Source organism: Prionailurus bengalensis, chromosome A1 (genome assembly GCF_016509475.1).
Source record: "Prionailurus bengalensis isolate Pbe53 chromosome A1, Fcat_Pben_1.1_paternal_pri, whole genome shotgun sequence".
NCBI lineage: Eukaryota > Metazoa > Chordata > Mammalia > Carnivora > Felidae > Prionailurus > Prionailurus bengalensis.
The window spans coordinates 48,899,832-48,924,980 of NC_057343.1; the positions used below are offsets into that span (position 1 = coordinate 48,899,832).

The 25,149-nt window shown below is 40.1% G+C and overlaps 1 protein-coding gene across 1 annotated transcript in view; it reads right to left on the bottom strand.

Moving 5' to 3' along the window:
* The window catches only part of KLF12 (Kruppel like factor 12), a 446,873-nt gene extending 426,518 nt beyond the window's left edge, over nt 1–20,355 (bottom strand). The window contains 1 exon segment of the mRNA XM_043580478.1: nt 20,133–20,355. The gene's annotated coding sequence lies outside the window, so the exon portion shown is untranslated.
* Nucleotides 20,356–25,149: the final 4,794 nt, after the last annotated feature.

Below are 25,149 nucleotides of genomic sequence, written 5' to 3' on the forward strand. Positions count from 1 at the left end.
GATTTACCTTTTAAAGAACTAAGTTAAGGGGCGCCTGCCTGGGTGGCGCAGTCGGTTGAACGTCCGACTTCAGCCAGGTCACGATCTCGCGGTCCGGGAGTTCGAGCCCCCACGTCAGGCTCTGGGCTGATGGTTCAGAGCCTGGAGCCTGTTTCTGATTCTGTGTCTCCCTCTCTCTTTGCCCCTCCCCTGTTCATGCTCTGTCTCTCTCTGTCCCAAAAATAAATAAACGTTGAAAAAAAAATTAAAAAATAAAGAACTAAGTTAAAAAAAAAAAAGGACAAATAATTAAGAAAATATGAGCTAAAAGTCATGAGAGAAAATAAAAGCAGTAGAAATGAAGCAAAATTCAAAAGTTTTTTTTTAAGCATAATAAAATAGCAAAGAAACTTATGGAACATTTTTATAAAAACAGTTAAAAAAAGACCATATTAGAAGTTTAAAAAGTTACAGAAGCTTTACGATAGAAATGTAATTACATAGTAGGGAATAGTAAATGCTATCCTAAGGCAACAAATTTGAAAGCTTATGAAGCAAATGAGTAGAGAGGGACATGAACATCATGGATATGGAAAACAAAGTGGTGGTTGCCAGGGTCTGGGTGTGGATGGCATGGATAAAAATGGTCAAAAGGTACAAACTTGCAGTTATAAGACAAGTAAGTTCTGGGCATACAATGTACAGCATGGTGACTACAGTTATCAATAATGTATTGTATTTGAAAGTTGCTGACAGTAAATCTTAAAAGTTTCATCACAAGAAAGAGAAACAATTGTAGCTGTATCGTGATAGATGTTAACTTGTGCTAATCATTTAGCAATATATGCATACAGCAAATCATATGTTGTATACCTAAAACTACTAAACTGTTATGTCAGTTATATCTCAATCAATCAATTAAAAAAAAAAAACAAAAAAACACATGAGCAATTTCTCACCCAAAACTTAATCCAAAAAAGAAGATGACAACTGTAATGGACGAGTACACAGAAGAAATTAGAAAAAAAATATATATATATATATGCCACTCAAAAAAAAAAAAAAAAGTAAAAACCATGACCTAATGGTTCGCACCTAATACTAGCCTATAAGGAACAGTTTTAAATGTAGCTCATGGAAAGACATGAATATTTTCTCAATTTATGTATCCACCAACATATTTATTTATTTTTTAAGTAAAAAGAGGGAGGGAGAGAGAGAGAATCCCAAGCAGGCTCTGCACTGTCAGCACAGAGCCCGGCGCAGGCCTCAAACCCACAAACCATGAGATCATGACCTGGGCTATAACCAAGAGTCAGACACTTAACCAACAAAGCCACCCAGGTGACCCTCCACCAAAATATTTGTATAAAAATATGATTCAATAGCAAAGAAAATACTATAGACCAATCCCACTTGTGAATACAGATGTGTATATTCTAAGTATCATTCTAATTTATCAAACAGAATCAAGAAAATTTATACAAAAATAAATTATGAAAAATCAGGGTTTGATCCCCTAATGCAAAGATAGTTCAATGTTAATAAACCCTCTAATGAAATGCTTTATAACAAGGGCACCTGGGTGTCTCAGTTGGTTGGGCGTCTGACTTAGACTCAGATCATGATCTCCTGGTTTGTGACTACGAGCCCCACATCAGGTTCACTGCTGTCAGCCTGTCAGCACAGAGCCGGCTTCAGATTCTCTGTCCCCCTCTCTCTGCCTCTCCCCCACTTGCACTCGCCCCAAAAATAAATAAATAAATAAATTTTTAAAATGCTTTATAACAGTCAACTAAATGAGAAAGATGATTTATCAGATGAGTTTTAAAAATACCTATATAAAATTCAACAAGCATTCCAAAAAAAAAAAAAAAGGAAATAAATCAAGCACATTTAAGGTAAACTGGAGAAGGAAAATACTAAGGATAAATATCCTATAAAATCATGCTTCTGAGGCCAAAGACTTTTAAAGTCACAAGGCAACCAGGTGATAGGTTCCAGTGGGTAACAAGCCCCTTTCACAGAGAAACAGGCTATTGCCTTTGGCCATAATAATGGGAAAAAAAAAAAAAAATGAACAGTCCTAAAAGCAAGTAAGAAACAGAAAGTAGAATGGTGGCTGTCAGGGACTCAGGAGAGTGGGAAATAGAGTTGCTTTTAACGGGTATACAGTTTCAGTTTGGCAAGATGAAAAAGTTGAGATCTTTCACACAATGTGAACAGAATTGACATTATTAAGCTGTAGGTTTAAAAACAGTTAAGATGGTATTTTTGTTGTTTTTTATTGCAATAAAAATTTTTTTCTTCTAATTTTTAAACGTATATATAAAGCGACTAAAATTTTATCAAATTCCTAAAAGCTCAGTATGGGCTAGCACAGTCAATTAGTATTCCAGAAAGCCCCTGATGCAAGGACAGACGCTCCACAGTCATCACCCTGCTCTTTTTGCAAGTCTCCTCCAGGTACTAAGACAAAAGAATGTAACAACAGACCTAAGAAAGCCCTGCCTTGAAAGGGGGTACAAAGGGAGACATCCACCACTGGGACACAAGGATAAAAACTGGCCTCATCCCAGACTCTACTATCAACTGAAGCAAAAGCCATCTGCCACAAGAGCCAGGACAGTAAATACTCCTGCTTCTTCCATGAAAAGATGGACTACAGCTAGAGAAGGAGGTGAAGCCACTGGAAGAGAGACTAGACTCTCTGACTATCCCCTTCCCTAAGCTCAAAGAAAAGCAGCCGCTGGATAAGAGCACTCACACACACTTGTCCCTGCACTGAACACTAGGTAAAACTCCTCTGCTCCTGGTGATAAGGCAGAAAACTCACTCAGGCCCAGAATTCTAAAATGATTAAAAAATGAAGTCAGACATAATGGTATACAGAAAACACACACAAAGATAAGCCTGCCATTGACACAACACAATTTGGCCACCAAAAGAAGGTACAGGCATGCTTTCAAAGTCTCAACTCAGACTGAGGTACACCAGGCTTGCCTAAGGCTGAAGTTGGTGTAAAAGAACTGAGACCCCCCCCTCCCCACCTCCCACCCATCTGCACCTCCACCCAGACTACCTGCTGGGATAGAGAAAAAGGACAAAAGGAGGTTTCCTATGACACTGGAGTTCAGAGCTGACTGAAAGTTGAGGGTATAGCAGGAACACAGAGAAGAAAAATTCTGACATTCCAGGACTCACAGAAGTGTCAAGGTAAAAGCAATGAATTCCTGAAGGAACTTGAACTATCACATCACTAGAGACTTCAAGAGCAAAGACCAAGTAAAAACTCAGCACATCTACTGACCAAACAGATTCATCCTCCCCCTGCACAGACACTAGTATCTTGCAGAATATGAGATATGTCCGCTTCTTAGCATAATGATTTACTTCAGTCTCTGCTGTTCTTTTATACATAGTGTCATAGAGTCAATCAAATGTTACAAGACACAAAAACAAAGCAAGTTACACATTGTTAAGATATAAAGCTATCAACATAACCAGATGCCAAGATGGCAGAGATGTTGAAACTATCAAGGAGAGACTTTAAAATAGCTATGATTAGGGGCACCTGGGTGGCGTAGTCGGTTAAGCGTCCGACTTCAGCCAGGTCACGATCTCGCAGTCCGTGGGTTCGAGCCCCGCGTCAGGCTCTGGGCTGATGGCTCAGAGCCTGGAGCCTGTTTCCGTTTCTGTGTCTCCCTCTCTCTCTGCCCCTCGCTCGTTCATGCTCTGTCTCTCTCTGTCCCAAAAATAAATAAACGTTGAAAAAAAAAATTTTTTTTAAAAATAGCTATGATTAAATGTAAAAGAATCTAGAGATAAAGACAAACAGCATGCATACATGAAGAAATTCAGTAAATAGGTGGAAATTTTTAAAAACTGATATGAAAATACTAAAGAAATAGCTTCATCAAAGAATTCGCTTTATCAAAGAATTCTTTCACTGAGTTTACAAAAAACTGACCACAACAGGAAGAATTAGTAAATGTGAAGCTAGACCATAGAAATTATTCAGACTGAAAACTGAATGGGGGGTGGCCGCTACAGAGGATCCAAGACCTGTGGGACAACATGAAGTAGACTACTGTACTTGTCAAAATAGTCCAGAAAGAGAAGAGAGAAAAGGGGGCAGAAAAAATAAAAAGATAACAGAAATAAACCTATCAAAAATCAGAAGGGACAATAAACTACAAATCAAAAAAGCTAAAACAACCCCAAAATAGGATCACAAATGACTACATACTTATGCACATTTGGTTTCAATGAAGACCAGAGTTAAAAAAATATATCCTGGGGCACCCGGGTGGCTCAGTTGGTTAAGCGTCCAACTTCAGCTCAGGTTTGTGAGTTTGAGCCCCGCATTGGGCTCTGTGCTGACAGCTCGGAGCCTGAAGCCTGCTTTGGATTCTGTGTCTCCCTCTCTCTGTTCCTCCCCAACTCACACTCTCTCTCTGTCTCAAAAATAAATAAAGATTAAAAAAAAATTTAAAAAATATATATATATCCTGAAGGCAGCCAGAGAAAAAGAGAAACATTACATATAGAGGAACAAAACCCAGAATGACAAAGGACATCTCTTCAGAAACCATGTAAGCTGGGGGATAATATAGCAACATCTTGAAACTAATGGGGAGAAAACTGTCAAACTAAAATTCAAACCCAGCTAAAATATTTCAGAAACAAAGGCAAGTAGACTCTTTCAGATAAGCAAAACTGTGAAAAGTCACTGTCAGCAGACCTACATTTCAAGAAATATTTTATTTAGGCAAAAGTAATACGATACTAGATAGAAATTTACAACAAAGAAATAAAGAACCTTTGAAATATTTTTTAAAAAATCCATAAATATAAAAAAATTCTTTTCTGATTTGTAATCACTATTAAAAGGAATTAAATCTTTAAAGCAAATACCTAAGAAATATATGGTTTATTATATGTGCAAGTTAAAATATATTACGAAAATAGCATCAACAGGAGAGAAAAAATGGCAGTATACTGTTGTAATATTCTAACATCATACAGAAAGTGCTATTATATCATTTGACTGTGAGAAATTCATGATGTATATTGCAAACCCGGAAATAACCACTAAAAATATAAAACAAAGAAATATAACTAATAAGCCATTAGTGGAAATAAAATTGACTACTAAAAAATAATCAAGCCCAAAAAAGGCTAGAAATGGAAAAATAAGGGCAAAAAACAGGTGAGACAAATACAAAATGAATAGCAAATTAGTACATAGAAACCCAATCACATAAAAATGTTTAATGTAAACTAACAAATCATTCTAAACAAAAGTTGGAGACAGAGTGGATTAAAAAGTCACACCCAATTACATGTTACATGATATATCGTATAATTGTGTGTGTGTGTGTGTGTGTATACATACATATAGTACAATTATAACTTATAGAATTATATGTTGTCTATAAAGGAAAAAGAGTAATATTACAGGGGTCAATTCACCAAGAAAACACAATACTAAATATGTACGCACCTAATAACAAAGCTTTCAAAATGCATAAAGCAAAAAGTACTAAAACTGAAAAGAGAATCGAATTAATTCACAATTGTATTTTAAATACTTAAGCCAGAAACCAATTTGACAAATTTCATATATTGAAAATAAATAACTAAATAAATACTTAAGCCCATCTTTCCCAATAACTGACAGAAGAGAGAAAAATATCAGTTGACAAAGACTTGAAGACATTATTAACCAACTTGGCTCAATCATATTTATAAAATATAAACCTGACATCCATAGAATGCTCTATCCTATAATGACAGGAAACATTGTTTTCAAGTGTACATGTAATATTTACCAATACAGACCATATACTGAGTGATAAAACAAATCTCAGCAAACTTTTAAAGAATCAAAATCATACAGACTCTGAAAACCATGGAATTAAACTAGAAACCAACAGCAGAAAGATATCTGTGAGATCACCAAGTATCTGAATATTAAAAAAACACAATTCTAAACAATCCAAAGTCAAAGAAGAAATCACAATGGAAATTAGAAAGTATTTGAACTGAATTAAACTTTAAAAGAGCAGTGCTCAAAGTAAAATTTATAACATCATATCCTCATATAAGAAGAAAGGTCTCAAGCTTCCATCTTAAAAAACTAAAAACAGAACAAATTAAACCCATGACAAGCATAAGAAAGGAAATAATAAAGAATTAGAAAAAGTAAAAGTTGGAGAAAAAAATAATGAAACCAAAAGCTGGGCCTTTCAGAACATCAAAAAAATTAATACACCTCTCGCCAGACTGATCAAGACAAAAAGAGAAAAATCACAAGTCACCAACATCAGGTATAACAAGTAGTCAGTGTAGATCCTAAAAACATTAAAAGAATAGGACAATATAAACAACTTTATGCCAATAAATTCTGTAACTCAGATGAAAAAGCCAAATTCCTTCAAAACACGAACTAAGAAGTTTCATTCACAAATGAATATATAATCTGAATAGCTCTGTGCTAAATAAATTGAATTTATAGTTTAAAACCTTCCTACAAAGGAAAGAAAAAAACAAAAAACAAAACAAAACAAAAAACCCTCTAAACCCAGATGGAGCCTCTTGTGAATTCTTCCACACATCTAAGGAAGAAATAATTCCACACAAAGTATTCCAAAAAAGAAAAAAAAAAAAAAAAAAAAAACCCAGAAGATGATAAAACACTTCCCAAGTTATTTTAGGAGGTGAGGAATAACCCTGAAAGCAAAATCAGATAGAGACACTAAAAAGAATAAATAGTACTGACCACCATGTCCCATGAACTTATATATTTTTTATTTCTTAACAAAATATAAGAAAATCAAATACAACTACATATAATTAGATGACACATCAAGAACAAGTAAGACTTATACAAGGAATGAAAGGCTGACACATTTAAAATCAAGCAACACACACACAAATCAAACACAATTAACTCACTAAATTAACAGACTAAAACAGAAAATCATGTATCATCTAAATAAATACAAAATAGCCAAAAGCCTATAAAACTACTTATAACTAAATTCAAGTAAACAGGAAACAACTATTACAAATAAAATACTAAAATCTTTTTGAAACATAAAAAATGATATAAACAGAAGGACATCCATGTTCTTGAATTGGGATGGTACTCTGCACTAAAAATATTAAAATGTTATAGAAACCAATTTGACAATAAATATATATTGAAAAAAATAAAAATAAAAATAAAAGTATTCTTAATAAAAAATAAATAAATAAATAAAAATAAATAAATAAATAAAATGTTAATTGTTCCCACAGTATATATAACTTAATGCAATTCTAGTTAGATTCACAACAGAGTTTTTGTGTATCTTTTGCTCAGGGAAGTTGGAACAATGGATGAAATATTCCTCAGATTTGCACTTTACAATTTTAAAAGGAAAAAAATCTGGTATTATAGGATATATTAGAACATAAGACAATACAATTAGGGAATTTGTATTTACTAGGAAAAGGACACATTACTTTAAAAATGGTGCTGATACCAGTTATGTGTCTGAAAGTAAATAAAAGTGGATCCCTCTCCTATAGCACATATAACTACAAATTCCAAATTTACCAAAGATAAGATCAAAGTGGAAAGAAAAATACAATCTAAGTGTAGGTTACACATCTGTTTTACCAATGGAGAAAACACTGAAAAAAAATAGTTAACCAGGGGCACCTGGGTGGCTCAGTTGGCTAAGCATCAGACTTCAGCTTAGGTCATGATCTCACAGTTCTTGGTTTCAAGTCCTGCATGGGGCTCTGTGCTGACAGCTCAAAGGCTAAAGCCTGCTTTGGATTCTGTGTCTCCCTCTCTCTCTGCCCCTCCCCAGCTCATGCTCTGTCTCTCCCTCTTCCTCTCTCTCTCTATCTCTCTCTCAAAAAAAAAAAAAAAAAAAAAAAAGTTAACCAGACAGAATGATTACATAAAATTTAAAAATGTTACACATCACAAGATACTTCTTAAACAGAAAAGATCAGTTTGTTTTGTTTTGAAGTAGACTCTACACCCAAAGTGAAGCACAATGTAGGGCTTGAACTCAGGAACCTGAGATCAAGACATGAATTGAGAGCAAGAACAGAACACTTAACCGACTGAGCCACCCAGGTGCCCCAAAAGATCAGTTTTTTGAAAAAAAATATTTGCAATGCAGGTACCAGACCAATGGTTAATAGCTATAATATATAAACTCCCACAGGACAACAACCAAGTAGAAAAATGAGCAAAAAGTGTGAAAGGGCCATTCTTAGAAAACAATTCCAATGTAGCTACAAATAGGAAGGGATCTTCAAGGTCACCAACAGTCAGGAAATACTAATTTAAAGTAACAATGAGATACTACTACACAACTATCAGACTGGAAAAGTCCATTGCTGATGGACTTTCAAGGAAAGGATTTTGCCCACATTACTGGTAAAAACATCAACTGTTACAGCCTTTTTCTTCAAAGCAATGTGGCAACATTTTGAAGCAGAACATAACTGCATCCTGGGAATCTACCGCATTGGTCTGTCAGAGTATAGCTATAAAGATATGTATTACAATATTGCTTTTAGTGGAAAAAGGTAGAAACAAAGTATTGCCCATCAGTAAATTAATGGTTAACTAGACAATGAAATAACCATACTTTAGAGTATCATGCAACAGTTGTTTTTGTTTTGTAAATGGAGTAGAGCTATAGCGGTTGAGTGGGAGTATTTCCCTTTGAAAGTACTAAACCAAAAATAAAGTTGATAATAGTCTCCAAAATATAATCCCATTTTTAAATCAGTGATCAAAAAACCTTGTGTGAATGTGTTTAGAACACTGAGAATATGAAGAACAATAAAAAAGACACATAGTCCCGATAACATGGGTTATGGGGGAATGGAATGTTACCGCTAGCTACAAGGGGAGCTAAGTAAAAAGGAAGGAAGAGAAGAAGGAAAAGAAAGGAAGAAAGAAAGAAAAAAATGAAGTTTTCACACACATACTTTTATTAGAGAGAGATATATTTGTAAACCCTGCTCAATGAGTGAGTTTCTGCAAAACAAAGCTTATCCCTGGGAACACAGATCTTAAGCTGTTGTCCTTTGAAAACCTAAGTCATAAAAGTAATAATAAATTAATTTAAATAAATACCTAACGTTGGGTTGGTTACAAGCATTAAATGAGATAATGGCGTTTAAGTGTATCATACACATTTTAAGTACAATAAATGCAAAATATTTTTTTCAAAAGGAAAAAAAACTAAGACAATCACATGCTTAAATGGAAACAGATTTTCTGATAAGATAAAAAGTACTTAAAAGAAACTAAAACATAAATCTAAAAATATCTAGGTACTATTTTTAGGCACACTAAGGATCTAAATGAAAATAAAATAAACCGAAATATACTAGAGCAAGGCCCTCTCTTTGGGTTTAGTTGTGCCGGTTCCTCCTGATCTGTTTATACCTGAGACAAAGCCCAGGTTTTATTTACTGTTGTATTCTCAGCACCTAGCACAAGCACTGGTACATGGTAAGTGATGAACCACCTCCCTAATTTTCTTCAGAGTATTCATGCCTCTATTTGCATAGTGTCTTCTACAATTAAGTTGCTCTTTCTGAGCTATATGGGTTTTTTTTTTATGCCCCTTTAAAGTACATTTTGGAAGGAGAAAGAATTCATCCAATAATATTCACTGAATATCTCACATGAGCTAGACACTAGACATTGGCACCTCCTTTGAGCAATGGAGACTATCTTAAACTAAACGAAACTTAGGAAGACAGCAATCAGATGAAATGGAAAAAATTATTTTACTGGTGTTGAAAATCAAGGTTCTAGTTTCAACTTGGCCACCTTCTAGTTATTCTACCTTCAGATGACCTTAATATCCTCATGAATAAAATGATAACATGTGTCCAATCTACCTTATAAGATTATCAAAAAACAACTCTGTAAACCACCAAGCACTAACCAAAAAGCACTAACCAATATATACACACATATATATATATGTATATATATATATATATATTTTTTTTTTTTTTGCTATCCCATACTTCTCAAGTATTCTAAAGTGTCTTATTTACCAAGCTATTTATAAATAAAAACAACTGCCTCAGCTCAGAGCCTTGGTATAATCCCAATATATTCAATAGAGAGCTCAGCATACAATAAGAATTCCATCAATGCTCTTTATAGACTCATTAAGAGTGAATTTCTTTCTGGTTATGTATTATCTCAAAATGAAATATTTTGTGTTTCTTTAAGTGTTCTGTATTTATACCTAAAGCAGAAAGCTAATGCACATTCCAGAGGATGTCACTTTAAATAACCAACCAGTTTAATGTAAAGTTTCTTTCTAAATATGCCTTCAAGCAACACCTCTGATAAATTCCAATGGACTCTGCCCTTCTTGATCAGAAAATTGATCAGTTTCCAAGTTTTTCCTTCCATTATTCTTATGTTAAAAACAAACAAAACCTCTTATTCTTATATTCAAAGTTTTTGGTCATTGCTTAAATTTAGCAATACGAAAAAAATTTGACTATACAGCCTCACATAAAGTATATTTTTTTCATTATTTTAACTTTTTTTTTTAAGTTTATTTCTTTATTTTGAGAGAAAGAGAACAAGCAGGGGAGAAGCGCAGAGAGAGAGAGAGAGAGAGAGAGAGAGAGAGAGAACCCCCAAGTGGCCTCTGCCTATGAGCACAGAGTCAGACATGGGGCCTGAACCTGTGAACCCTGAGATCATGTGCCAAAATCAAGAGTCAGACACTTAAACAACTGAGCCACCCAGACGCCCCCATATAAAGTGTATTTTTAAAATTTTATTAACCGATCAACATTATTATTTTGTTTTGCCCAAATAAACCTTCTCTAAACTCATTATAACACGGCACGTCCTACTAGCCAAGTATATCCCAGGATCTAATTTTGGGAATCACAATATTCTCGTGTTATGGCAAATGATAAAAGTTTGCCAAAACACCATAAAGCCATCAGCTCTAAAAGATAACAGAAAAGGATGTGTGAAACCACCACAGTGGCCAAAATAATGTTTTTAATTTGCTTTCTTATTCTTGCAGATTTGCTTTTTTCTTTTCTATAAAAAGTAAACATTTTCCATGAAGAATTATTGCCATATCCACTAAAAACCTAAAACCTTTCATTTCCCAGATACAAGGAATTTTTTCCCATGAATTTTAAGCAACTTGGTCCATGTATCACAACTTACTTTGTATTTTAAGTTTCCACATAAGTCTCACCTTCCCTCTTTGATTTTCAGCTAATTAATGATAATGCCCTATCCGTTTCCATACATGATTCCGGATTACATAATAGGAGCTAAATAAGTGTAGGTCAAATGGGTAAGGCATTTTTTATAGAGATAATGTTTTTTTGTTACTCATATGATGCCTCTGACTGTAACAGCTTTATCAAATGACAGAATGCATACTGGCCAGAAGTTACTGGTCTATTGCTGCCACTTTGACATACCCTATAGCAGTTGCCTTCTAAAGCAATTTTTTGGATTAGGTCTCACAATTTGTTTTAGCACATGTATCAACCATCACAAAATTGGCTTCTGTATTGAGGTAAATATGCTAGTAAGTGCAGTAGGTCAGTATCTACAAACAAAATAACAGCCTGTAAATACAGTATCTGTCTAATACTCCCATTTTTTGTTCTTACTCTACAAGAAGATTAAATCTGGACTATCATACTTACTGCTGAAGGGAGTTAAGAGTAATACAGGGAATAGGGCATAACACAACGGCTTTCCAGCGTTCAAATCTTTACTTTAGAGATACCTGGGTGGCTCAGTCAAACATTCGACTCTTGATTTTAGCTCAGGTCATGATCTCATGGTCTCAGGGTGGTGAGATAGAGACCTGTGTTAAGCTCCACGCTGGGCATGGAGCCTGCTTGAGATTCATTCTTTCTCTCTCTCTCTCTCTCTCTCTCTCTCTCTCTCTGCCACCCTCCCCCACTTGCTCTCCCTCTCAAAATAAATAAACATCAAAAAAAAAATATTTAAAGCTAACTGGCTACTGACCATGGTTACTGGCATTAATTGGGTTAAAATCAGCCCCTACATCTATAAAATAGAAACCATAATATCATACATATGTACTCAACAAATATTTAATGAATAAAAAGAGGAATCTCTTATTTTAATATGTGATGCACTTCTGAAAACTTAAAAAAATTATATATGTCAAGGGACCAGACTCATGTTCTAAAGGAGACCCACTCTTGGGGCACCTGGGTGGCTCAGTCGGTTAAGCGTCCAACTTTGGCTGAAGTCATGATCTCACAGTTTGTGAGTTCAAGCCCCGCGTCTGGCTCTGTGCTGACAGCTTGGAGCCTGGAGCCTTCTTCAGATTATTTGTCTCCCTCTCTCTCTGCTCCTCCCCTGCTCGCACTTTGTCTCTCTCTCCCTCAAAATAAATAAACATTAAAAAATTTTTTTTAATAATAATAAAATTTAAAGAAGGAGACCTACTCTCAGAGACAAAAGAGGGAAAGGGGGAGAGAGAGGGAGAGGGGCAGAGGGGCAGAGGGGGAAAAAGAAAGAACCCAAAGCAGACTCTGCACCAGTAGCACAGAGCCCCATGCGGGGCTCGAACTCATGAACCGTGAGATCATGACCTGAGGTGAAACCAAGAGTCAGATGCTTATAAGAATAAGAATAAGCCACCCAGGTGCCCCAAATTTTCAAATTATTTTTTAAAATACTGTCAAAAATAGCAAAGTCATTGGGGGAGGGGAACTCTTACTGGGCAGTGAGCACCATCACACAACTGCTATAAAACAATGCATCCTTAAGTCAAAATCCAGTGTATAGAAGGTACTTTAGGGGTTTCCACATATAGTATTCAAAGTGTAAATTATTTGAAAGTCAACCATACATACCTGTGTAGTAAAGAGTACATATCAAATAAACTAACATGTGAAAAACACAGTACCTAACTTCTGAACAATAAAGAGTAGCTATTTTATTTTGCTGCTACTACTCATTCTGAATGGCTGCTTTTAAGAGCACTACCTTGTGATCCAGCAATCACACTACTTGTATTTACCCAAAGAATACAAGAATACTAATAGCAGCATTATTTACAAAAGCCAAGATATGATATGGAAGCAGCCCAAGTGTCCATCGACTGATGAATGGATAAAGAAGTGGTATATATATATATATAATGGAATATTACTCAGCCATAAAAAAGAATGAAATCTTGCCATTTGCCACAACACGGATACAGCTAAAGACTAAAACAATAAGCAAAATACGTCAGTCAGAGAAAGACAAATACCATATGATCTCACTCATATGCAGAATTTAAGAAACAAAACACATGAGCAATGGGGGGAAAATAAGAGAAAGCGAGACAAGTCAAGAAACAAACTTTTAATTGTAGAGAACAAATTGATAGTTACCAGAGGGGAGGGTGGAGGGGGGATGGTTTAAGTAGGTGACAGGGATTAAGGAGGGCACTTGTCCTGATGAGCACTGGGTGATGTATGGAAGCGTTGAATCACTATATCATACACTTGAAACTAATGCAACACTGTATGTTAACTAACTGGAATTAAAAATTATAATACAAAAAAAAAAAAGAGACAGAGAAAGAGATAGAGGCACCAATATCCTAGAGCAGACTAATATTTATTGAGCACTAAATATGTACAAGGCTCTACACACCTGACACTTTATGGACATTACCACAATTTTAGTCTTCAAAACTATTCTGCAATGTTGACATTATTTGTTCTTGTTTTTGTTTTTACTTATATGTAAACGGAGACTTGGAGAATTAACTTGTCCAGTCAGACAGCCAAACCCGAGTAGTCTGAGGTTTCAAATCCAGCACCCTTTGACTCCACTACAAAGCTTCATTTCGCGAAGAGAAAAAGAAAAAAAAAAAAAAGGCAGGAAAAGGTAGTGAATTGTGGAATGGCTAATAGAGTTGAATATGCTTAGCTAGAGAGAGATCAAAAGACTCAGGAAGGAAAAATCCATGATACTGGCACTTGGCTACTGGAGGGTTAGTCACAGAGATTGCACTCCTTAATTTGTTCCTCGTACAAGTATTTTAGCACTGTGTGATCTGTCACTATGGTAGGCACTGGGTGAGAAGCCAGTACAGTAACTATGAAGAAGAATCATTTCCTGCTCTCAAGGGGCTTACTATTGGGAGGGGACCAGCAAATCAACAAGCAGTTGCACCAGAAAAACAGCATGTACTATAGGGTCATAGAACACAGCCTGGAACCCTGAATATTCTTATTCAGTATTCTTATTCTTATTCAATATTCTTATTCAAGTACTTTGCAAAGTAAGGGATGGTAAGAATCTCAGAGGAAGTGATGTTTACAGTGATAGTTGCAACAGGAACAGGAGTTAGGCAAGGTGTATGTGTGACATAGAAAGAGTCTAAAATGAATTCTATTGATGAGCTAGTGTGAGTCAATTTCTTTGCTCTTCCAAGAATAGTGTTTACACAGAGCGTGAAAAAATATTTTTTTTGTTTCTTAACTGAAGAAAATGTGGCTGGGGAGAAATTATGTAAATTAATATTGTTAATTTTCTCAAATGTATGTGTGTAAAGAAATGTACACAGCAGAAAAAATGTGTGCATAAATAAAATATGTTCAATAAATTTTCAAATATCCATGTAATATCTCCATCATTTACCTGTCTTGGCTGTGCATTTATTGTGTTACAACAATGTTTGAGTCTAACCAAGACGCTTTATTTCTGGCTTAAGCCATAAATCAGACATAGCTTAATCAACAGAATCTTCGCTTAACTAGGGATTTGCAGTTCAATAAGACTGTTCTAAATTATAGAATAACAGCACAAAATTAATGATTCTATTAAAAAAAGGGTATTTTTAATGACTAGTGGTCTCACTGAAGGAGGTTTACAATCTCTAAGAAATCACTGTTGATCTTCACTTTCTGTTTTCTGTAAAATGATTATGGGAACTGTATTTTCATGTACATTCTTTTGAAAAGCTCAGATACTTCACCTGCATTATACAAATGTTAATGGTAAAGTTACATACCAGCTACAGAGAAACTTTTTAAGAATGACTTTCTCAAGGTCACAGAGCAAATCTCTGGTGAGACAGGAATGGAATTCATGACCTTTGACTGCCAGAAGTTTTCTACCCACACTCGGAAATTCCTTCTCCATAAGTGTAATTTATATGCTCACTTAGAGAGGCTGGAAAGTTCATCCCTTGTAGGGATGTGGGGGATGGAGAGGGAGTGGTTTTCCTGTCAAATCAGTTGCCACGCTAGTACTTTCTAGTTTTACAAAGTGATTCGTACCCACACTATCTTCTTTTACCCTCACCACAACCCTGTAAAATGTCTATTATTTTTCCCATTTTACAGACTCAGGTTAAGAAATTTAACCAAGGTCGTCCAGTTTTAGTAACCAAGAGACCCTGCTTCAGATTGTGATATCTCTGCCACCTCAATCAGTCCAGATTCCAGGATATATAATCTTAGCAGATACCGGATTGTGAAATGAGTAAATATTTTCTTTACAGTTAACTGTTTCATTTTTTCACAATCATTTATCTTGGTTCTCATTTAGTTATGCTGGTTTGTTTTCTCTGGGGCAAGGCTGTTTTCACGTTCTAAGTTTGCTTCCTAAACTCAAAACCAAGTGAGAACATTATTACTAAACATAGGATTTGGAAAAAACAAACTGTGTGTTTTCCTTCTTTTGTATACAAGTGGGAGGAGGGGGACTTTTTACCGTAATTCTTGCTCGTAATATATGTAGCGTCGGGGGTGCCGGGGGATATATACCAACATACAGAATATAAAAACTCACGTTCATAAATACTATATGCATGCATATATATACATAAAATATACGTAAAATAGCAAATACACATACATGTAATATACACATATGCATCACGCCCAGAATAATTCTAAAAACCCACAGGTGTTGTGACTGTAGCACTGGGAACACAACTCCTGGCTGTCTAGGCCAGTAAACTGTAATAGCTGCGGCTTCTATTACCTCTGATGGGATGGAGAAAACTATCCCAAAGCTCTCCAATGGTTTCTCTCACCTTCCATGCAGCAGTACAGCAGCAAAGGCTTCCTGCTACCCCATCTGTACCTAAAAAGCAATACTCTTCAGACCAGTCCAATTATGCTAATAATCAAAAAAATATACCACGAAACAGCAACAGAAGTATATGACTTTCACTGGAGAAAAAGACAGGAAGAAAGACCACGCCAAGAGCAGAATTCTCTGGGTGAATATCCTGTAGTCTACTGCCAGACCCAAACAAATTTTTATGGAGCAACAGGACTACTCAAGTAGCCACTTTTATGACAATAAACACCCAAAACCGAAAAATCCTTTTGTAACATAATTACTGAGAATATATAGAGAAAGTAACCATTTAATCCACAGCATGTGTTCTCAGCCACAAGAACTCAAAAGCTGACATCAGACGGGGTGTGGCTGGTCCAGGCCCTGAAAATGAATTCTGGCCTGTTGAAGTCAGACATTTCCCTGAACGGGTTTGGGATCTGGAAATACAGCAGATCTCACAGAGCCCAGGGCTGTTGACCTCCTGGGCATAGGGCAAGGCCCATCTGTTTACTTGCGTTTTGATTTGGGGAGCTGTGGTTGTGGTGGATGAGTTAAGGCTGTGGTTTATAGGGTGTCGCCAGTGATTTAATTTTAATATTTTTACCCTTACATCTTGTACATACTAAAGACTGAAAGCTGTGCGTAATTTGTCAGCTGAAAAATAAACATAAAAGAAAATAAGTGAACAGGGGGCAAAAATACAGATATTACCACTCTACTATCATACAGCATTTTCAAAACATAAATGATAAAGGCAAGCAACCGCAACCTATTTTAGAAATTATTTATAAAAATGAAAGCTGTTTTCTACAAGGAAAAAGATAACCATGGGTGTTAAATGAAACTGTTAAATAAGGCAGTTTTGAGATTTTTAGTTCTTGCTCCTTAATCAGCGTGAAAGCACAAGCGGGAAGACTTCCTTATCCAAAACAAATAACTTTTCAAATAAGTCTGCACCTCTAGTTTTGTAGAATACAACTAGTTTGTATCAATACACAAATCATCTAGTTACATTTATGAAGTAAACCCTCTAAGAAGACTGTTTCTCTCACAATCTAAAGAAAACCATTTGACACCCCCAATTTAATTGATTATCTTAATGAAATTCACACATAAATATGAAATGCCACACTTTCCATTTTGTACAATGGCAAAAACACCGAGGACCTTCGTATGTTCAACTGCTTAACAATATCACCTCACTGGTAAGGCGACTCAGTACTCTAGATTAACCAACACTGGCTTGAGTTCAAAATGCCCTCAGTGTAGGCCTAGAGGCCTAAGCACTTACGTCCTCTTTGCAGAGGAAAAAGAAGAAAACAAAACACACAAAAAAACCCACACCTATGTTTAAGACCAAATTATTTCATTCACTGGATAACAGCCTGCTTCATGATAGAACATTTAAAACTCACTCAGTCTGTTCAAGTGCTTGTTTACCTTTCACAGGAGGCAGGGAAGTAATCCCCGAGGAACATATATATTTTTAAATGACCAGAACACTACTGCTATTCTATGCCTGATGCACCCTCTTCGGAATGAATGAACATCACGCATCCTGATTTGTTTTTCCCTTGGCCTGGGGAGAGTGAGCACACTGGTGTTTGCAGTCCCTTCCCTTTCTGTACACACAGAGGCTGCAGCTGTAGTAAACAACCACCAGCCAAAAGTTGCTAAGGTCAAGGTCTCAAATGCTACACCAGGACCAGTTTTCTCCCAAATGACATTCAGTTACTGAAAAAGAACTTTCTGGAGAAAAAAAATATATGTTAAGGGCCCACTGGCACAATAATTTTCATTCAATAAATAGTAATACAAAGCATTCCAAAATAAAGTTTAGCTGACCGAAGCTTCTTTTAAATAGGCATCGCTAAGTAATAGATAAATAACTGAAGCAACTCAAAAATAAACAGAAATTCCTCAAGAATGTTCTGTGTATCTGACACAACTATATTAGTTACATGGTTTTGGTTCATAAATTTGAAACTTCCAAATTTCACCAGCTTCGGTATACTTCATAATAGTTATGAATTACAAGACAAGAATAATAAACTTCTCTCCTAAATGCATTACCAATTTCTGCCAATACTTCTATGCTCTAATTAATTGCTCCCTCCCCAACTCAAAGAAGCTTACCATACTCAAGCTAGTCTCCAATCGATTGACCAGGCTGCAGCGATAAAGATACAACTTATGCAACTGAAATGTTTGCCCTTCACCATCCCATGTCTACTAAGCTTCCACAGTTAAACATCTTCTAGCCTAAAAGTATACCCCTTTATCGCAACCAATTTCTGCGTGGTTTTAAAGAATGTAAACAAAATGCGAATGGGGTCTACAAACAGCACAACCAGGCTTTTTTTTTGGGGGGGGGGGGTGGGTGGGGGGAGTCACTGTTTTTATTAAATGCCAATTCCAAAGAGCATTTGTTACATGATGGAATACACCCACTCTTCCAGAGTGACCACTCCTATTCCCATCACAAGAGGCTCCCTTTTAAAAGACACCAAATTTATTTCAAAGCATTTACTTATCTAAACAACTCTCTCCTCCAGTAAGAAAAGGGCCTGGAGGCGTCTAGGTGGATTTGCACAATGACGTTATTTGATTGACAGATGTCTACTGAGGCCACTGGATGCACAGGCACCAAATGTAAATAGACCTGCTCACCTCCCTGGTGTGACCGGGAAACAGAGAATATTAAAGCTGATTTACAATAAAATATTCCAGCGCTCGGCCGAGAATTCTATTAGCCAGTGGGATTGCTTAAAACAATCCATACAGAACGATACTTAAACCATCTGTACTGTTAAATTAGAGAGCTGACGATATTAACCATACAAACTGTTTATCCAGATTACACATTCCGTTGTACTAACACTCTTTAACTCAACAGTCAGTTTTTATCAGCTGAATTAAGGGTATTACTATTAAAGTATGCAAAACTCGAAGCGCAGGGTGAAGGGGGGCTGGGAAGCCGCAGGGCATATAACAAAGGAATTGGTACTTTTTCCAAACGTTTGCCTCAAATGCACTTCGAAACAGAACTGTTGAGTGCACCCCACCCTTTTCCCCAAAGATAAAAGTTTTTCAAAGTTCTAATACGCAGCTCTCTACCCAACAAAAGCAGGATTGATTTTCCCCATAGGGGAGCATCTAACACGAACACCAACTCATGTCGCGGAGGTCAAGTCCGAGTCCTGGGAGCGAGCTTCTGAGGCTAGAAAGGGCTCCCAGGCCAGCTCCGCCGGCTGCCCGGCTCGGGTGGACGTGCAAAGTTGCCCCTTGTCAACTCCGGCCGGCTCCCCCGTAATTGAAAATAACAGCCACGGGCCAGCCCCTGGCTACTTCCGCGGACCAGGCACTGTAGCAAGTGACAGTTACACATCATTACGACCAGAGACAATAATGAATGTAGCACCAGGACCACTATTCATGCCAGCAGTGTCATCTCCGCCTTAACCCCTTCCCCTCCACTCTCTCCAGCGCACACCCACAGCCCACACAGCCCCGGTGCGGCAGCTATTCACCGAACTCGCTCTCTTCCTGGGGGCAAACTACTTCCACAACCCCCACCCCCGCCTCCCCGATTCAGCCAGGGTGTTTTATGTCCCATCCTTGGCAACCGTCAGGCAAACATTGCAACCAACAATTCCACCAGGGGTAGAAAAACATTTGCTTAATTCACGGTACTTGATAAGTTCTTTAAAAAAAAAAAAAAATTGGTGCGGGGGGTGGGGGGTGGAGAGAGAAACCTCCTTCTTTCTTCTTCACATATCCGACCGACGCTACTTGCTTTGCAATAGCATCGCCCTCCCTCGGCCCCCTCCCGCTTCCCAACACTTTCCCCCTTTAAGAACACAGACCAACCAAAATGATTTAACTTGAGCAGATGACAGAAGGAAAATAAAACATGTTAAGAGAACACGGTCTGATTTGGGATGGCAAAAAAAAAAAAAAAAAAAAAAGGAGGGGGTTGTTTATTTTGATAAGAAACGGAATCGGCACAGACCTGAACAGAAGCTGCAGAGCAGGAGAAATTGTTTTCTTTCCCTCACACAGAGTCCCCCTCTCTCTCTCCCTTTCTCTCTCTCTCGCACACACACGCGCGCGCACACACTCACTCTCGCACACACACGGCGTCACCCGCGCACACTCACACGCACACTCGCACACGCACAGGCAGAGCCTCTCAGCTGCTCTCTGCAGTTCTCAGGAAATGAATGGGGGGCAACCCAGGGAACTGTTGTACTTGCAAATGACTTACCCGGATCACATGATGCGCTAAATGTAGGGTGGGCCGGTGGGTGGAGGCTGCCGAGACGCGAGCCCCGGTCTAGCGTGGGGAGCCTCGCCAGGCCCGCATCGAATTACCCCGGGGCCCAGCCGAGGGGGTTGCAAGACGCCGCTTCTCCTCCCTTGCAGCCCGCAGCTCAGGAAACCGGAGAGGCGTGGGGGGTGGGGTGGGGTGGGGTGAGGTGAGGTGGGGGGGGGTGAAAACACCAAACCCCCAAACAAAAGAGCTCCGGGTCCTCCTCCCCAGAAACAAAGCCCCGCCGCTGCGGGCGAGCCCCGGGGTGGGGCCGAGGGCGGGGGCGGCGGCGGGGAGGGGCTCGCTCAGCAGGCGCTAAGTCGCTTTATTGCCATAAAATGGGGCCCCCGAGCCGCTCCGCCCGAGGATTAGGAGGCGGGCTCTGAGTGTGATGGTTGAAATCCCCTGTGGGAAACTAACCCCTCCCCGCTCGCAGAGGTAGAAGGCAACACCCACTGCCCGGCCCTCGCCTCGCCGCCCGGGCCGCCGGGCTGGGGGGTGGGTCCGCGGAGCCTCCACCCCGCCCCACCCCGCCCCACCCCTGCCCCCGCCCCCCGGCCTCGGCCGCGCTTCCCTTTCACCTGCACCACCTTGCTGCTGCACCCAAAATAACCTACACATGGCCAACGGAGCTTTGGGAGCCGCCGGCCGAGGGGGGCCCGCGGGGCCTCGCGGCGGGAGGAACCCCCGGATTGCAACTCGCCAGGCGAGGACTCGCGCTGAGCCGCGAGAAAGTCCCCTCTTTTGTGTCAGAGCGCGCAAGGCAGCCTTCGGGAGAGAATTCGGAGGCAAATCGAGCGCGCAGCCCGCCCGGCCCCCCGCCCCCTCCCCGCTCCGGCCCGGGTGGGGGCGTGCAGGGAGGGGGCCGGGCGCCCGAGCCGTCCCCGCGGCTCGCCCGCCAGCTAACTTGGAAAGGTGTGGGCGGAGCCGGCTCGAGCGGCCGGCCGAGGCTGCGGGCAAGGCGGCGCAGCGGCTCCCGGGGACCGCCCCCGGGCGCCAGGCATCGCCCGGGTCGGGCAACAATGGGGTCCAAAGCAGGGGCAGCCGGGCGGGCGGTGCTCTCGGAGCTGGGGTACGCGCGGGGGTGGGGCGGGCCGGGGGCTGGGTGAGGAAGGGAGAGGGATCATTGTTTGGGTTCGGGAGCAGCGCACGTTGTGGGCGAAGCGGGGGCGTCCTCCCTCCCAGTGCTTCACCTTGGGATGGATGGGGGCAGGGGAGACGCATGCCTCGCTCGGGAAACCCGGGAGAAGGGGTGCCTGCCCGCGCTAGTTATTCGGGAAAGCAGGCGAACTTGCAGGAGGGGTAGGAAGCTGGAGCTCCAGACCCCTGCCGAGGCCCCCGAGGGCTCCTAGCCGCGGCGTAGGGGAGTCCAGCCCCCGGCCCTGCGCCCCAGGAGGGAGGCACGAGAAGTGGGCGACCGGGAGCGGAGCCCTAGCCGCTCTCCCCTGCGGCCCCTCCCTCCCCGCCCTCGCGCCTGGGGGAGCGGATCCGCGGGATTCTGGGGCGGGAGAGTGGAGGCAGCGGCGGGGCGGCCGTTCCCGCCGCGGCTCGGAGGGCGCGGGGTCAGCGCCGCGCCGGAGGGTCGGCGGGGGCGGGGAGGAGACGGGGCGGAAGCGGACGGGCGGGGTGCGAGGGTGGGCTGGCCGGGCGCTGCGGTCAGCGGTGGAGATGCGTGCGCCACTTCTCTTGCAAACCTAGGTGAGCGCGCTGGAGCTCCCGAGCCCGCAGGCACCCCTGCGCGGTGCCCCTGAGCCCGCCCCGCGCGGGAAACCGCCCCGGCGGTGGGAAGGCTGCGAAGGGGAAGTTTATGTTAGGGAGAGCAAGATTTGCAGTAATGTGGCATGAAGTGGGGTGGGAAGAGAAACAAGGGAGAGGCCGAGAAACAGGAAATGAGAGCAAAGGAACGACTTCTAGCCAGGAAAAGCCGTGCTCTACATTTTGTGTGGCATTTTCCAAACACTTCTAAAGGCCGGGTGTGCGTTATTAATGGAAACAAAGGCAGGGTACCGCCTGGTGTGGCCTCTGCCACCTGCCACAATCTACGTGAGGAATGATGGGAAAGGTGGTCCCGCCTGGACGCTGAGTCGACAGCAGCCCACTTCCAGTCCACACGGGATGAGTCAATGGGCCTGACTCTTAGACACAAAACAGGACTGCGAGGAGGGATCTGCCCGACTCTTAGGGTTCCGAAGAAGAACAAATGAGATAAGTGTAACAGTGTCTTAAAATCGTGGACCACTCCTTAAGTGAAGTCATCTGAGAACAGGAAAGCTGTGGGGAGAGCAGGAAGGCGAGGGATGCCCACGGCTGAAGACGTGGGTGGGGCAGGAATCTGGAACCCTGGAGCAAAATGGGGCGGGCACGCAGAAGGGCGGTAGCAGGGTGGAGTCTCTTTTGGGGGGGGGGGGGAGGGGAAGGGGCTCCGGACCCCATCCCCTGGGCTAATCAGGTAAAACAGCCCTTTACGCTGCACTACATCTGGATGAAACATGAAAAGACAAGTTTGAAAAATGGTAGAACATTGACAAATGTACAATGTTTAAATGAAAAACTTGCCTCTACTAGAAACACTGTGAAGTTTCCCTGTAGGTGGGGCAGAGAGTGAAGGAAGTGAGTTTAACTGTAAGAGTGAAGGATGCTGTAAGAAATTATGTCATCGTGGCACTTCTTGTCCTAACAGCTCTTTCTCAGAGCTGAGTAGCGGACTGACCATAAATATGTTCTGTAGCCAGCGCTTTTCTGCACGTGTAGCATTCCAAGCTGCACTCCCTCCTTTTGGCAACAGCCACAGGCATGTTAATAGAATGACAAAAGATAGAAAAAGTACAAGACTCCATTCCACAGAGATAAGGAAATTAGGGGAAAGTCAAGGTTAATATCCAGACTCTGGGTAATGTGGCTGAAAAAATGAACTACATCAAGTTAGTTAGGGGAAAAAATATTTGCAGATTGTTTTTTATAATTGTTGACAGATAAAGAATAGAAATGTTTGATTAAGGCAATTCTCCAGATATAAAGAGGCAAGGGAGAAGATAGCAGAAGATCAAAACCAAAGAATGAAGAAGGTGGTCATCACTGGGAGTTAGGATACTGGAGTAAATGTGTGTGTGTGTGTACAGGCATACATTTCCAATTCAGTTCATGTAATTCATTCCCTGTATAGAACTTGGGGTAAAACAAACTAAGGTGTGAACAGAAGGAGAGAAGTTAGGAAAATAGCATACATAGCTTAGCAAAAATACGTGCATATCTTTACAGGTAGTCCCTTACCCTCCACTTCCATGTGTGTGCAAGAATATGAAAAATCAGGAAATGTAAACATGGCAAAATTAATTTACCAGGAATGTATAATTCTGGTTGCACAAAAAAAAAAAAAATTTGAAATCACAAAATTGTAAAATGTCAATGTTGAGGGGCTCCTGGGTGGCTCAATGTGGAACCTGCGTAGGATTCTCTCTCTCTCTCTCTCTCTCTCTGCCCATCTCTGCTCACTCTTTAAATACATACATACATACACACAAACAAACTCTAAAAAAAAAAAAAGTCAGTGTTGAAAGTATCTTTCAAATCCCATCTTTTATCATATTTCAGTTCTGTTTAAAACCAGGATAATTTGGGTCAAAGATGACTCATTTCCCCAAATTCATATACTTCTATTTTACTTAGTGTTCACTGTCGCAAATGCTAAAAGAAGAATGAATTAACGAGGAGGATGGAGGTCGGTATTCGGAGTTTCTTAACCGTGGTATTCTTCTACCTAACATCTTATCCTAGAAAAGAGAAGAACACACACAAGCAACCCCCAAAGCAGATCATCTATCTCATTCAATGTACGTGATAAGGCACAACTTGCAACTAGAGATTTTAAGTTGCTAATGTCAAAATAAACGTTACCTACCTGCAACTTTTTGTCAGATCTTACTTCCACTTCACCAGTGGTGATACATTTTGAAAAATTAGTGTCAGTGGTAGAAAACTCTTTTACAATATTAAGAGTATTACTTGCACCACACCCTGATTTCTCTAAGGTAAAGACTCTCTTCAGTATCTTTGTATATTTAAAGTTCTTAAGCCTTAGGATTAGTGATGCCAAAGATTGCATGGATGATTTAACACAAATGTAATTCCAGGCAGTGATGGGGGAAAATGGAGTCCATTTTCAGAAGTAAAAGCTGTGTTGAAAGATTAGAGCTGATTCAAAGTGAAAATAAAAGTGATTTCCAAAGCTTTCATATATTTTAAAATACAGTCTTGATTTTTCCTAGGGCCAGAAGTGAATATGTATTGCTAGGTTTCAATGCCCTTTTTTTTTTCATGTGTTCTATTTTGGCAATAATGTTCAGCAAAGGGGAATTTTCCTGTTTAAGTCTGAGAAAGGCATGTAAGAGGACTTACTATGAATGCAAACAGCTGGTGATATTATGTGATTACATGGTAAACAGCATGTTTTGATTTGTGTGAGGAGCTGTCTGGCAATTAGAGGAAAATGACATTTTATAACTTTGTTTTGTTGCAGTCAATATGGTTTTTGGTCCTTCTAGCTTGATCATCACTCCCTCGGATGTTCTCTCTTTTCCAATGTCCTGCGCAGTCAAGTCTCCTTCAGGGCTACCACCACGCGCCTCCCCATCGTGCACTTCTGAACCTCTGGCCTCCTTCCCTCAGCTCCATTCCACCTTGCCTCCAGCAAATCCTTAATTATGGCACATCTATAGTT